We start from the raw sequence: 14,818 nt of genomic DNA on the forward strand, positions 1-14,818 counted from the left end.
CTCAATCAATGCTAAATTGCATTGTAAAAAGGTAAGGTTTTGTAAAAACTGTTAACAAAAAAGGAGATTACTCACATTGCTATTTTAGGGTTTTCAGTAGTGAATTTCTGGGAATAATTATAATTTACACAAATGCACATGTGTTAGTAAAATAACCCATTTTAACATTAGTAATACCCTCCCCGAGACGGCATTCCAACGACTACGTCGGGCAGAACCACGACAGCCGTTACGGAACCCTAGATCAATCGGGCAGCGTATCTAATACATCTCCAGGGGTTATAATACTTACATCGTAGCAGAACCTCGCTATTTTAGGGGGTATAATGCCCGGGTATAGTAACGCCACTACAGAAATTTAGTGAGAAAGAAAGAAAGTGAACGAACAGACTGAAGGTCCGTTGCGTTCTATTTATAGTGCTGAAATCGGACTTCCAGTCGGCCCGCGTAAAGTAAGGAAAGCCTTACGCGGCCCGCGTCAACATGCGGTCAACGTATAGCTTGGTCCGGTCATCTACTAGGTTCGACACGATGCTGACACGTGTCAGCTCAGAACTGTGCCACCATTTGGGACACTCGCGGCCCGCGTAAACTTAAACGAGATCATACGCGGCCCGCATGAACTAACGATTTCAGCGGAGTCCGGTTACACCTTAATGCGGCCCGCGTTAAGTTGAGGTGAGGTCCTACGCGGCCCGCCTCAACTTAAGATTTAGGGTTTTTAATTTATTTTATATGTTATATTGTATTTTGGGCTCGGTTTTCACATACGGAGTGCATATAAAAACATATTGAGACATTTTAAATATATTAGAGTGTCAAAATTATTATGAGGGTGTCGGTTTATATTTGGGTTGTTATAACGCAGATCCGAGAACGTATTAAGGCGGCTCGAGATCGACAAAAGATCTACGCTGATCGAAGACGAAAGCCATTGGAATTCGAGGTGGGAGACAGGGTTTTGTTGAAAGTCTCACCTTGGAAGGGCGTAGTCAGATTTGGAAAACGTGGAAAGTTGAATCCATGATACATCGGACCATTCAAGATCTTAGAAAGAATTGGTACCGTGGCGTACAAGTTGCAATTACCGGAAGAACTTAATGGAGTACATGATATGTTCCATGTATCCAACCTCAAGAAGATTCCTACACAAGAAAACGTGATCATTGTCACACCCCGGCCGCGTATAACATGCAACCGCGGCGGAAACGCCGGGGAGTGTTGTGGACAGAATTAATTGTTATACAACCATGGAAATTAAAGTTACATTTTATTTATTGAACAAGGGTAGTACATTGTCTTAAACAGGAAAACAAAGAGTTTATAACATAGTTAACTAAGTCTATCTTCAGTTTTAGTCTCCAAGGCACAGGTCCGCCCTAGTATCGTGATCAACATCCTATGGAACAGCTCCTGAAAACACATGTGAAAGTAGGTACGTCAGCATAAAAATGCCTGTGAGATACATAGGTTTTGTGAAAGTGGGATTCATGACTTGAGTTTTAAAGATATGTTTAATAACAGTCAGTCATGAACCTTGTAATTTGTCTCGCTTTATAAACCATTTGAAAAACGATAATATCAGATGATATGTATAGATAAATGTAAGGTTAAATGAATAACCTAGTAAAATGAGTTGAATAAGATAAGTTGTTTTGTAAGACAATGTTTTATGAAAAGTATGTTATTTGTATAAAATGTTATACGTCTAAACTGAAATGATTTAGATAACGCTAAGATATGTAATATTATACAAACATTTATATATAGGAAGTACCAGCGGCGTATCCACCATGTTTGCATCATATTACATACTCCACGTTACTCAAACCATTTACCCAAACCAATCCACCATGTAAATTGTTCATGTATAAACCAAATGTCAAGTGTTATTGTGTAAACCATGTCAAATGTTTATGTTCAATGTAAACCACCAAATGTGTATGTCAATGTCAACGTGTTTATGTTCAATGTAAATCAGGTAATGTGTATCCCAAAATGTATCATGTATGGTAAGCAAAATGTATCAACTTAAACCATATGTAAAATGCACAAAACAAGTCGTTGAAGTAAAACGTGGTTTAAATCAACGTTATGTTCTGTGGAAAAATGCATGCTCTATTGATATTAACATTTATGCGGTATTGTAAACTATGCATACATCCAAGCCTTGAGACTGTGGCGATAAACCCTTAAACAAATTAAAGGTTTATCTAAGTTATGTATATCGAATTCGGTCATTCCTTCCAATCCTATCAAACCCAGGATTTCAGGAACGGGAGTTGTCAATTCCTATGGTACCACTACCTACTAACGAACAGCGTAGCTAATGTTAATGAATGTATTGTCCCATGTTAAACAAACCAAATGTCATAACAAAATGAAGGCATGTGATGTAAACAATTGTACTAAGTATGCTAAGTAAACATACGAAGCAGAAATGTTCATGTAAATAAAGGTGCCCATATGCTGAGTAAACATATGCAGCAGAAATGTTCGTGTAAATCAATGTGTCCATATGCTGGGTAAACATATGCAACAGAAATGTTCATGTAAATCAAGGTGTCCATATGCTGAGTAAACATATGCAACAGAAATGTTCATGTAAATCAATGTGTTCATATGCTGAGTAAACATATGCAACAGAAATGTAATGTAAATCAATGTGTCCATATGCTGAGTAAACATATGCAACAGAAATGTAATGTAAATCAATGTACTAAGTACGCACATAATGGGCATACATAGCATAAAATGTAATGAAATCGTGTACTATAATGTACTAACATAGCAGGCATATGATGTGAAAACATGGAAAGCATGAATGTAACATATAGGCACATGTGTTTCACCCCAAAACAGTTTGTAAAACAGTAGAAAATGGGGTTCTATGTACTCACCTGAGATTGCTTTGAATTCCTTGTATAATAACCAGGTAATGCTAAAGATCACGGGATATCAAACGGCACCTAATAGGTAGCTATGTTAATATACCGGACCAAATTGGAAGGATCGGATAGTATGCGGGTTTGTAAACCAGACGAGTGTGGAGACTCGTGTAATATGGTTTAACAAATCCTACATACTAAAATGAAACCTAACCTAAGTGCTTGCGACCCATTACGACCCGTTTAGGTAGCTTATGCTACCTTACGCGTCGTTCGCGTAGAACGCGTCTGGAACGCCTAACAATCGTGACCACAAGGTATAACCTTGGAAGGTTATAGCTATGGTAACCGAATGTGTTTGGTCGGATCCTAATGATCGACCAAATGGGTCGGGTTCGAAAGTATAAGCGATGGTTTAGATCGCTTACCTTACGACCCTATATAAACACTAAACTAAAAGTGACGAGCTAAGCATGTTAGAACATGCTTAACTAAGTTTAGAAAACAGGTTTGGCATCAAAGCAAACGGCTTTGATGCTCAAGAGTAGTTTGGTTACAAAATATGCAAGAATGCAAATTTTGGCCGAAACTACGACTCGTCAATGAGCCTAGATAACGTGGTAATCAGTAGGTATAGTCACTACGGACTATAACCATCGTGATCACACTCACGTTATGAAGTTCCATGAACTTCGGGTTGACCATAGGCTGGTCAATGCATAAAGTCAACAAAACGTTGACTTTCGAACTCGAAAAGCGAATAAAAGAACGAAAGAATACTTACGGAGGGTCCCCGAATGCTAATCTAGATCAAAATAGCTCAGGTATGAAACAAAGGTTCCAACTTAGAGCTTAGATCAGATTCTTGTGGGTTTTAACCAAAAAGGGGGGGGGGTATTTATAGGATTTCCCGAACCGTTAGGATCGTTTCTTGAAAAACGTGATTGTATCTTGCGTGTACACTTGTCGAAAGGTTGTGGTTACTGAAAATACCCCTTGGTGAACTGAAAGGGCAAGCCAAAATCATGTGGTTGTGGTTAAACCAAATGAAATTTGCTGACTAGATGTTCTTATCTGTTCTGCATGTCCCACGCGGCCCGCGTGAAGGTGCAGGCCAGAATTACGCGGGCCGCCTGGCCCCGTCTGATCTGCACCATTTGCAGAATTTACAGATTTGGTCCCTGTTGCGTGTTTAAGCTATTTCCGACACTTCTAAGGCCCGTAAAGCCAACTTTAAGGCCCTAAAATGATGCCTAAACATTGTGGACATGAAACATGCTCAAAAATGTTCCGGATGTTGGTTCGTTTGGCCGTACAATCGCGATGTTCGCTTAATTACGACGGAATGCGCATAAGCGCGAAAAACGATCCAAATGACGCGACGAATGGATTTTTCTCATGCCAAACACTAAGGCATAAGATTAGGATGCTTACATAAATTTTTGGATGTCCGGATGTATTCAGAACGTAAGTTATGCGCGAAAGTGCAAACTTGTGCACTTTTGATACTTTTAGTCCCTGAATGATCCAAAAGTTTGTTTTAGCATACCAAACCCCTCAAAGCCTATTTCTAAGCTATGTAAAGGATATTTATGGTATGTTTAACTTATGGACATGTTCCGGAATGTTTGTTACAGTTCAAATTGGCATACTTTCGCAGTTTGTCAAGTTTAGTCCCTGTAAGCGAATTAACTTGTTTTTGCCATACCAAGGCCTTCAAAACTTATTTCTAAGTTATGTAAAGGTTATTTAAGTTAGGTTGAGTATATGTGGATGTTCCGGAGTATTTGTCGCATTAAACTGAGCACGTTTGAGCACCAGTTAGCGTATAACTCTCAAGAAAGCGATGTAGAGTTTGAAATTGGACAAAAGTCAAAACATGAAAAATGTAAAACGCAACCAAACAAACATTGGGATAAAATAACATTGTTTTATTGATAATTGAACTGTTCATAATGATTACAAGCACAATTGTTACAGTCTCCCCTACTTGTGGAAATTTCGTCCCGAAATTTATTTAGAGGAAACTCGTGGAAAAAGATGCAGATATTTTGCCTTCATTTGATCTTCACGTTCCCAAGTAAACTCGGGTCCACGTTTAGATTCCCAGCGAACCTTGACCAAAGGAATGCGCTTACATTTAAGCCACTTGACTTCACGTTCCATTATTTCTACCGGTTTCTCAACAAATTTCAGTGTTTTATAAACACGAATCTCGTCAAGCGGTATGTGGAGGTTCTCATCAGCTAAACACCTCTTGAGATTGGACACGTGAAAAGTTGGATGAACATTTCCAAGTTCAGGAGGTAACTCAAGTCTGTAGGCTACCTTACCGATTCTTTCGACGATCTTGAATGGTCCAACGTATCTAGGTGTAAGTTTTCCTTTCTTTCCAAATCTAATCACACCTTTCCAAGGTGAGACCTTAAGTAATACTCGATCACCGACTTGAAAATCCAAGGGCTTGCGTTTTAGGTCCGCGTAACTCTTTTGACGGCTTCTAGCTGTCTGAAGGTTATCATGAACTTTCTTAACCTTATCTGTTGTCTCTAAAATGAGGGCAGGTCCAGTAAGTTGAGGCTCGCCAATCTCATTCCAGCAGACTGGTGAACGACATTTTCGACCATAGAGAGCCTCGAAAGGAGCCATGTTGATGCTGGAGTGATAACTGTTGTTGTAGGAGAATTCAATCAATGGAAGATGTGAATCCCAACTACCACCAAAATCGATCACACAAGCTCTAAGCATATCCTCCAGTGTCTGGATTGTTCTTTCAGATTGACTATCCGTTTGCGGATGATAGGCTGTGCTCAGATTAAGTTGGGACCCCATAGCAGATTGCATGGTTCTCCAAAAATGAGAAGTGAAACGAGCATCTCTGTCAGAAATGATGTTCAAAGGAACACCATGTCGAGCTACAATTTCATCTACATATATTTGAGCAAGTTTGTCAGCCGAAAAATCCTCACGGATTGGCAAGAAATGCGCTGACTTGGTAAGACGATCCACGACTACCCAGATGGCATCGTGACCCTTCTTTGTGCGCGGGAGTTTAGTAATGAGATCCATAGTAATGTTTTCCCATTTCCAAACTGGGATCTCTGGTTGCTCCAATAATCCGGAAGGACGCTGATGTTCAGCCTTAACCTTAAGACAAGTAAGGCATTTGGATACGTATAAGGCAATGTCTTTCTTCATACCAGGCCACCAATACTGTATACGAAGATCCTTATACATCTTATCTGAGCCAGGATGAATAGAATAACGAGACTTATGGGCTTCATCCATAAGCAAGGTACGAAGATTATCTTGGCTTGGGACCCACAAACGGTCCATGAAGTAATATGATCCATTGTCCTTCAGTTCAAGAGCAGGCATTATCTGATAAGGAAATTCCTTATCCATCAAACCTTGTGAAACACAAGCTTGTTGAGCCTGAGAAATACGGGCTTGGATATCGGTTTGAATAACAGATTGGACACGTACACAATGAAGCTTAGTACGTTCCTTGCGACTCAAAGCATCGGCTACGACATTCGCCTTACCAGGATGGTAGTGAATCTCGCAGTCGTAGTCGTTTAGAAGATCAACCCAACGTCGTTGTCTCATGTTGAGTTCTTTCTGATTGAAGATGTGTTGAAGACTCTTGTGGTCGGTGAAAACCACACATTTTGTACCGTACAAGTAGTGTCTCCAAATCTTAAGAGCGAAGACAACTGCACCCAACTCAAGATCCTGAGTGGTGTAGTTCTTCTCATGTATCTTCAACTGTCTTGATGCGTATGCTATGACTTTGTTTCTTTGCATCAGGACGCAGCCAAGACCCAATTTAGATGCATCGCAATAAACGACGAAATCATCATTGCCCTCAGGCAATGTTAGGACAGGCGTGTCGCAAAGCTTTTGTTTCAAAGTCAGAAACGCTTCCTCTTGTTTGACTCCCCAATCAAATGGCCTGTTCTTCTGAGTTAGAGCAGTTAGAGGAACTGCAATCTTTAAGAAGTTCTCAATGAAGCGGCGGTAATAGCCCGCCAGACCAAGAAAAGAACGAACTTCAGTTGGAGTACTAGGTGTATCCCAATCCTTAATCGCACTGATCTTGGAGGGATCTACATGAATACCTTGTTCGTTGACAATGTGTCCTAAGAATTGAACCTCTTTAAGCCAGAATTCACACTTGGAGAATTTGGCGAAAAGTTGCTCTTTCTTTAGGAGTTCCAACGTAAGACGAAGGTGTTGTTCATGATCAGCTCACGTCTTAGAATTATCAAAATGTCATCAATGAAAACGATGATGAACTTATCTAAATAAGGCTTGCAGACCCTATTCATCAAGTCCATGAAAACAGCAGGAGCATTAGTCAAACCGAATGGCATGACTGTGAACTCATAATGTCCATAACGAGTGCGGAACGCTGTCTTGGGAATGTCTTCTTCATGCATACGAAGCTGATGATATCCAGATCGTAGATCAATCTTTGAAAAGTATGAAGCACCTTGCAATTGATCAAAGAGATCATCAATGCGAGGTAGGGGATATCGATTCTTGATGGTAACCTTGTTAAGCTCACGATAATCGATACACATCCTAAAAGATCCATCCTTCTTCTTTACAAAGAGAACGGGAGCACCCCAAGGTGAAAAGCTAGGACGGATAAAACCTTTGTCGGAGAGCTCCTGAAGCTGTTTAGATAATTCTTGCATCTCTGACGGTGCAAGACGGTATGGGGCTCTGGCAATGGGATTTGCACCAGGTACGAGATCAATACGGAACTCGACTTGGCGTGCTGGAGGTAGACCAGGTAACTCTTCAGGGAAAACTTCAGAATAATCCCGAACGACAGGAATATCTGAAATAGTCTTACCCTTGCCTTTATCTGCTGTAACATGTGCTAAGAAAGCCACATAGTTCTTCCGAAGATACTTCCGTGCTTTAAAACAAGACATAAGTCAGAGACCACCGGCAGGCTTCTCACCACGAACCTGTAGGATCTCGCCTGTCGACAGCGGCACACGAACAATCTTCTCAGAACAAACTATCTCTGCATGATGCTTAGATAACCAATCCATTCCCACAATAACGTCGAAGCTTCCAAGTTGCATTGGCGTGAGGTCAATAGGAAAAATATGGTCGTTAAGGTTCAACTGGCAATTGCGTAGAACATAATTAAGAACAATGGGTTCACCACTGGCAACCTCTACTGTCAAAGGTATACCTAGTTTCGTTCTAGACACGCGAAGCATTGTCTCAAAAGACAATGACACAAAACTCTTGTCGGCACCCGAATAAAAAAGAACAGATGCTGGCTGATTATTAATAAAGAACGTACCGTTCACCACCTCGTTGTCTGCTTGTGCTTCTTGTGCATTCATGTTGAAGACTCGACCTCGAGCCTGTGCCTGATTCTGGTTTGCATTATGGTTCTGGTTGGCTAGCCTGGGACATCGATTTCTGTAGTGGGTCAGATCCCCACAATTATAACAAGCACCTGGTGGGTAGTTTGGTCGTGCAGCCTGACCCTGTTGCTGAGCAACTTGTTGAGCAGGGTTCTGAACTGCGCGATTCTGAGCAAACCGACAAACATCGGCAAGATGACCCGACTTCCCACAGTTAGTACAGAAACGGCACTGATATTGCGGCTGATGGTGACTGTTGCATTGATTGCACAAAGGTGCACTTCCTGAATAGGGCTTCTTTGCTGGAGGCTGGTTGGGAGCTGCCTGGTTAGCTTGGGCAGTGACAGCATAGTTTTGGGAAGCCTTACGCTTCCTTGACCCCTTGAGGAACCAGAATCCTTTCCCTTCTTGTTTTGACCTTTCTTGCTGTCTTCCTTGTCAGCCGACTGTTTCTTGCCCTTGTCGCCCTTCCTGTGTAGCTTATTCTTCTGAATCTGCGACTCAGTCAGTGTCGCTGATAACTCGATTGCCTGACGGAGTGTGGTAGGGTTGCTACCAGTGAGGATGTCTTGTACTGAGTCAGGTAGGCCGTCGATATACCTTTCGATGGCCTTATCGAGTGGGGTAACCATAGTTGGGCAAAGCAGACTCAACTCCTCAAACCTATCAGTATAAGCCCTGTGCTCGCCACTATCTTGCCTCAAAACATCAAATTCTTTCTCCAACGCTCGTTGTTCATGACGAGGACAAAACTCCCTCATCATAAGAGCTCTCAGTTCAGCCCATGTCTGAGCTAGAGCAACTTCTGCACCTTGATCTCTCATAACCCCATTCCACCATGTAAGAGCCCTCTTCTGAAACACGCTTGAAGAAAACTCGACCTTGCGATTATCCGGACACTGCACGTGGCGAAAAGTGTTCTCGATGCTCTCGAACCACTGAAGAAGCCCAGTTGCTCCCTCAGAACCACTAAACTTGAGTGACTTAGCCAAGTTAAAATCCTTGTATTTGCATGTACCATTGTTGTTGTTGTTGGCCTGGTTCCATTGAGCAAAGAGATTTGGGAATTGAGCAGCCATCTGCAGCGCAATAATTTCTGCCAGCTCGGCAGTAGCTATCTGGTTGTCGCGTCGAGGAGGCATTCTAGAAGAGAAAAACATGAAATGAAACGAGTGAGATGATTGGATGAAGAGAATGAGATGAAGCAAAATCAACAAAAGCAAAGATGGCGGTTATGCATCGCAAAGCAAACAAGCGATATGAAATGTCTAGTCAAAGTAAATGGGTCAGGATTAGTGTATCGCGAAGACATGCTCGCCTATAAGTGAACACTCACCCCAAGAGTTCCCAGGTAAGAGTGACTGGTCCGATTATGTGGATTTGTACGAACACTCTAGCCTTAGACAGAAAACCCAGGGTACAGGCATTCACTCTTCCAGTTCGCACGTGTTCACACTATTAACCCAAAACTTTGACGGGATTTTTGAAAATCCAAAGGGGTTCAAAACCTTATAACAGAGGGTTCAAAACCTAGTAATCAATCATCCTAGAACAGGTGATTAATTTTCAAAGCGGATTCGGAACCGAAGTTCTCGTTGTGGTTATCACCTAAGGATAGGTGATGTGCATGTTTTAAACTCTAAACACAAGATAACTTGTGTTAGGGTCCTAGAAAGTTATAGTCTAGGTCAAAGCATTACTAATAACCTAATTCCCTATAACCAATGGCTCTGATACCAACTCTTCTGTCACACCCCGGCCGCGTATAACATGCAACCGCGGCGGAAATGCCGGGGAGTGTTGTGGACAGAATTAATTGTTATACAACCATGGAAATTAAAGTTACATTTTATTTATTAAACAAGGGTAGTACATTGTCTTAAACAGGAAAACAAAGAGTTTATAACATAGTTAACTAAGTCTATCTTCAGTTTTAGTCTCTAAGGCACAGGTCCGCCCTAGTATCGTGATCAACATCCTATGGAACAACTCCTGAAAACACATGTGAAAGTAGGTACGTCAGCATAAAAATGCCTGTGAGATACATAGGTTTTGTGAAAGTGGGATTCATGATTTGAGTTTTAAAGATATGTTTAATAACAGTCAGTCATGAACCTTATAATTTGTCTCGCTTTGTAAACCATTTGAAAAACGATAATATCAGATGATATGTATAGATAAATGTAAGGTTAAATGAATAACCTAGTAAAATGAGTTGAATAAGATAAGTTGTTTTGTAAGACAATGTTTTATGAAAAGTATGTTATTTGTATAAAATGTTATACGTCTAAATGGAAATGACTTAGATAACGCTAAGATATGTAATATTATACAAACATTTATATATAGGAAGTACCAGCGGCGTATCCACCATGTTTGCATCATATTACATACTCCACGTTACTCAAACCATTTACCCAAACCAATCCACCATGTAAATTGTTCATGTATAAACCAAATGTCAAGTGTTATTGTGTAAACCATGTCAAATGTTTATGTTCAATGTAAACCACCAAATGTGTATGTCAATGTCAACGTGTTTATGTTCAATGTAAATCAGGTAATGTGTATCCCAAAATGTATCATGTATGGTAAGCGAAATGTATCAACTTAAACCATATGTAAAATGCACAAAACAAGTCGTTGAAGTAAAACGTGGTTTAAATCAACGTTATTTTCTGTGGAAAAATGCATGCTCTATTGATATTAACATTTATGCGGTATTGTAAACTATGCATACATCCAAGTCTTGAGACTGTGGCGATAAACCCTTAAACAAATTAAAGGTTTATCTAAGTTATGTATATCGAATTCGGTCATTCCTTCCAATCCTATCAAACCCAGGATTTCAGGAACGGGAGTTGTCAATTCCTATGGTACCACTACCTACTAACGAACGGCGTAGCTAGTGTTAATGAATGTATTGTCCCATGTTAAACAAACCAAATGTCATAACAAAATGAAGGCATGTGATGTAAACAATTGTACTAAGTATGCTAAGTAAACATACGAAGCAGAAATGTTCATGTAAATCAAGGTGCCCATATGCTGAGTAAACATATGCAGCAGAAATGTTCATGTAAATCAATGTGTCCATATGCTGAGTAAACATATGCAACAGAAATGTTCGTGTAAATCAATGTGTCCATATGCTGAGTAAACATATGCAACAGAAATGTTCATGTAAATCAAGGTGTCCATATGCTGAGTAAACATATGCAACAGAAATGTTCATGTAAATCAATGTGTCCATATGCTGAGTAAACATATGCAACAGAAATGTAATGTAAATCAGTGTGTCCATATGCTGAGTAAACATATGCAACAGAAATGTAATGTAAATCAATGTACTAAGTACGCACATAATGGGCATACATAGCATAAAATGTAATGAAATCGTGTACTATAATGTACTAACAACATAGCAGGCATATGATGTGAAAACATGGAAAGCATGAATGTAACAGATAGGCACATGTGTTTCACCCTAAAACAGTTTGTAAAACAGTAGAAAATGGGGTTCTATGTACTCACCTGAGATTGCTTTGAATTCCTTGTATAATAACCAGGTAATGCTAAAGATCACGGGATATCAAACGGCACCTAGGTAGCTATGTTAATATACCGGACCAAATTGGAAGGATCGGATAGTATGCGGGTTTGTAAACCAGACGAGTGTGGAGACTCGTGTAATATGGTTTAACAAAGCCTACATACTAAAATGAAACCTAACCTAAGTGCTTGCGACCCATTACGACCCGTTTAGGTAGCTTATGCTACCTTACGCGTCGTTCGCGTAGAACGCGTCTGGAACGCCTAACAATCGTGACCACAAGGTATAACCTCGGAAGGTTATAGCTATGGTCACCTAATGTGTTTGGTCGGATCCTAATGATCGACCAAATGGGTCGGGTTCGAAAGTATAAGTGATGGTTTAGATCGCTTACCTTACGACCCTATATAAACACTAAACTAAAAGTGACGAGCTAAGCATGTTAGAACATGCTTAACTAAGTTGAGAAAATAGGTTTGGCATCAAAGCAAACGGCTTTGATGCTCACGAGTAGTTTGGTTACAAAATATGCAAGAATGCACATTTTGGTCGAAACTACGACTCGTCACTGAGCCTAGATAACGTGGTAATCAGTAGGTATAGTCACTACGGACTATAACCATCGTGATCACACTCACGTTATGAAGTTCCATGAACTTCGGGTTGACCATAGGCTGGTCAATGCAGAAAGTCAACAAAACGTTGACTTTCGAACTCGAAAAGCGAATAAAAGAACGAAAGAATACTTACGGAGGGTCCCCGAATGCTAATCTAGATCAAAATAGCTCAGGTATGAAACAAAGGTTCCAACTTAGAACTTAGATCAGATTCTTGTGGGTTTTAACCAAAAGGGGGGGGGGGTATTTATAGGATTTCCCGAACCGTTAGGATCGTTTCTTGAAAAACGTGATTGTATCTTGCGCGTACACTTGTCGAAAGGTTGTGGTTACTGAAAATACCCCTTGGTGAACTGAAAAGGCATGCCAAAATCATGTGGTTGTGGTTATACCAGCTGAAATTTGCTGACTAGATGTTCTTATCTGTTCTGCATGTCCCACGCGGCCCGCGTGAAGGTGCGAAAAACGATCCAAATGACGCGACGAATGGATTTTTCTCATGCCAAAAACTAAGGCATAAAATTAGGATGCTTACATAAATTTTTGGATGTCCGGATGTATTCAGAACGTAAGTTATGCGCAAAAGTGCAAACTTGTGCACTTTTGACACTTTTAGTCCCTGAATGATCCAAAAGTTTGTTTTAGCATACCAAACCCCTCAAAGCCTATTTCTAAGCTATGTAAAGGATATTTATGGTATGTTTAACTTATGGACATGTTCCGGAATGTTTGTTACAGTTCAAATTGGCATACTTTCGCAGTTTGTCAAGTTTAGTCCCTGTATGCGAATTAACTTGTTTTTGCCATACCAAGGCCTTCAAAACTTATTTCTAAGTTATGTAAAGGTTATTTAAGGTAGGTTGAGTATATGTGGATGTTCCGGTGTATTTGTCGCATTAAACTGAGCACGTTTGAGCACCAGTTAGCGCATAACTCTCCAGAAAGCGATGTACAGTTTGAAATTGGACAAAAGTCAAAACATGAAAAATGTAAAACACAACCAAACAAACATTGGGATAAAATAACATTGTTTTATTGATAATTGAACTGTTCATAATGATTACAAGCACAATTGTTACAATCATCCCTGCGGATGAAGTGCATATTGACGACACCCTCCGATTTACAGAACAACCCGTTGAGGTTACCGACTGGAAAGTCAACAAGACCAGGAGGAGCAGTGTTAAGCTTGTCAAAGTACGTTGGAACTCTAAGCACGGACCCAAGTACACATGGGAATGCGAAGACCAGTTCAAGGAAAAGTATCCCCACCTGTTCAAAAAGACTCCAGCGAGAGTTAGTTCAGTCTGAATTTCGGGACGAAATTCTTTTAACGGGGGGAGACTGTGACAACTGGCACCAAACCGGTAATTTCCGTACGCTGTAATTATAATTTAATGGCTGCAATTATGTGCTTAAATGTCAACATTGTCTGATTACGTACTATACAAGTGAATTCATGCGCGTTTTATACTACAAAATATTGCTTTATGCATTAACAAGAGCGTTGCGTCAGAAATACTAGAAAACTCACCGGTAAGACACATTGTGTCAACAGAACTGCAGAAAGCAGTCAGACATTAGAACTGAGGCCTAGTTGTAGGTCCAACGTCAAGAATACATAAAACCCAAGAAGTATATACAAGGGTTAACATGTAGACTTTACGGAAGCTAAAATACGCACTAAAAAGCACCCGAAATGCACTTTAAGTTCAGAATTTTATTAAATTCAGCTATAACCAGCTTTTATACATGTAAAGGTCATGCAGAATTTACGTTTTATTATCCAGAATATTTCCCTAAGGGTTGGGAATTGAAAGGGTTACAAAAGAATACTTAAAGGACACTAGACGGTGCAATTTAGCACTTTAACGAACCGGTATCCAACCGAACAACCGGACATTACCCGGGACACCAAATTTTGCCAAACACATTGTTTATTTATTTCTTGGCTAGTCGTGATCCCCGGACACCCTAACACCAACTATACATCAAATAAATAACATGTGGAAGCTTATACTTGAAAACTAACTAACCATTACAATTTAGTTACCAAAATATTTACAACCAACCCCCCCCCAAACCGAACTCGGTCACAAGGACCATCACAATCATGCCCAAATCTTGTGCAATATTTTATCCTATTATTTTATTAGATTTGTTACTTGGAGGACTTACCAAAATATGTGAAATATCTATATAAAGCAAGGCCAAAGATCACAACCATCATTCACAAGATTTACCCTCTCTCCTCACTCTCTTCTTCCTCTCTCTCGGCCTCCCCAAACCGCCACCATCACCACCACATAACCACCATATTCATCCACCTTTGAGCATCATTCAAGTGTAGAAGAAGGGTTATAG

The sequence above is a fragment of the Helianthus annuus genome, chromosome 8 (assembly GCF_002127325.2).
Source record: "Helianthus annuus cultivar XRQ/B chromosome 8, HanXRQr2.0-SUNRISE, whole genome shotgun sequence".
In the NCBI taxonomy this organism is placed as follows: Eukaryota; Viridiplantae; Streptophyta; class Magnoliopsida; order Asterales; family Asteraceae; genus Helianthus; species Helianthus annuus.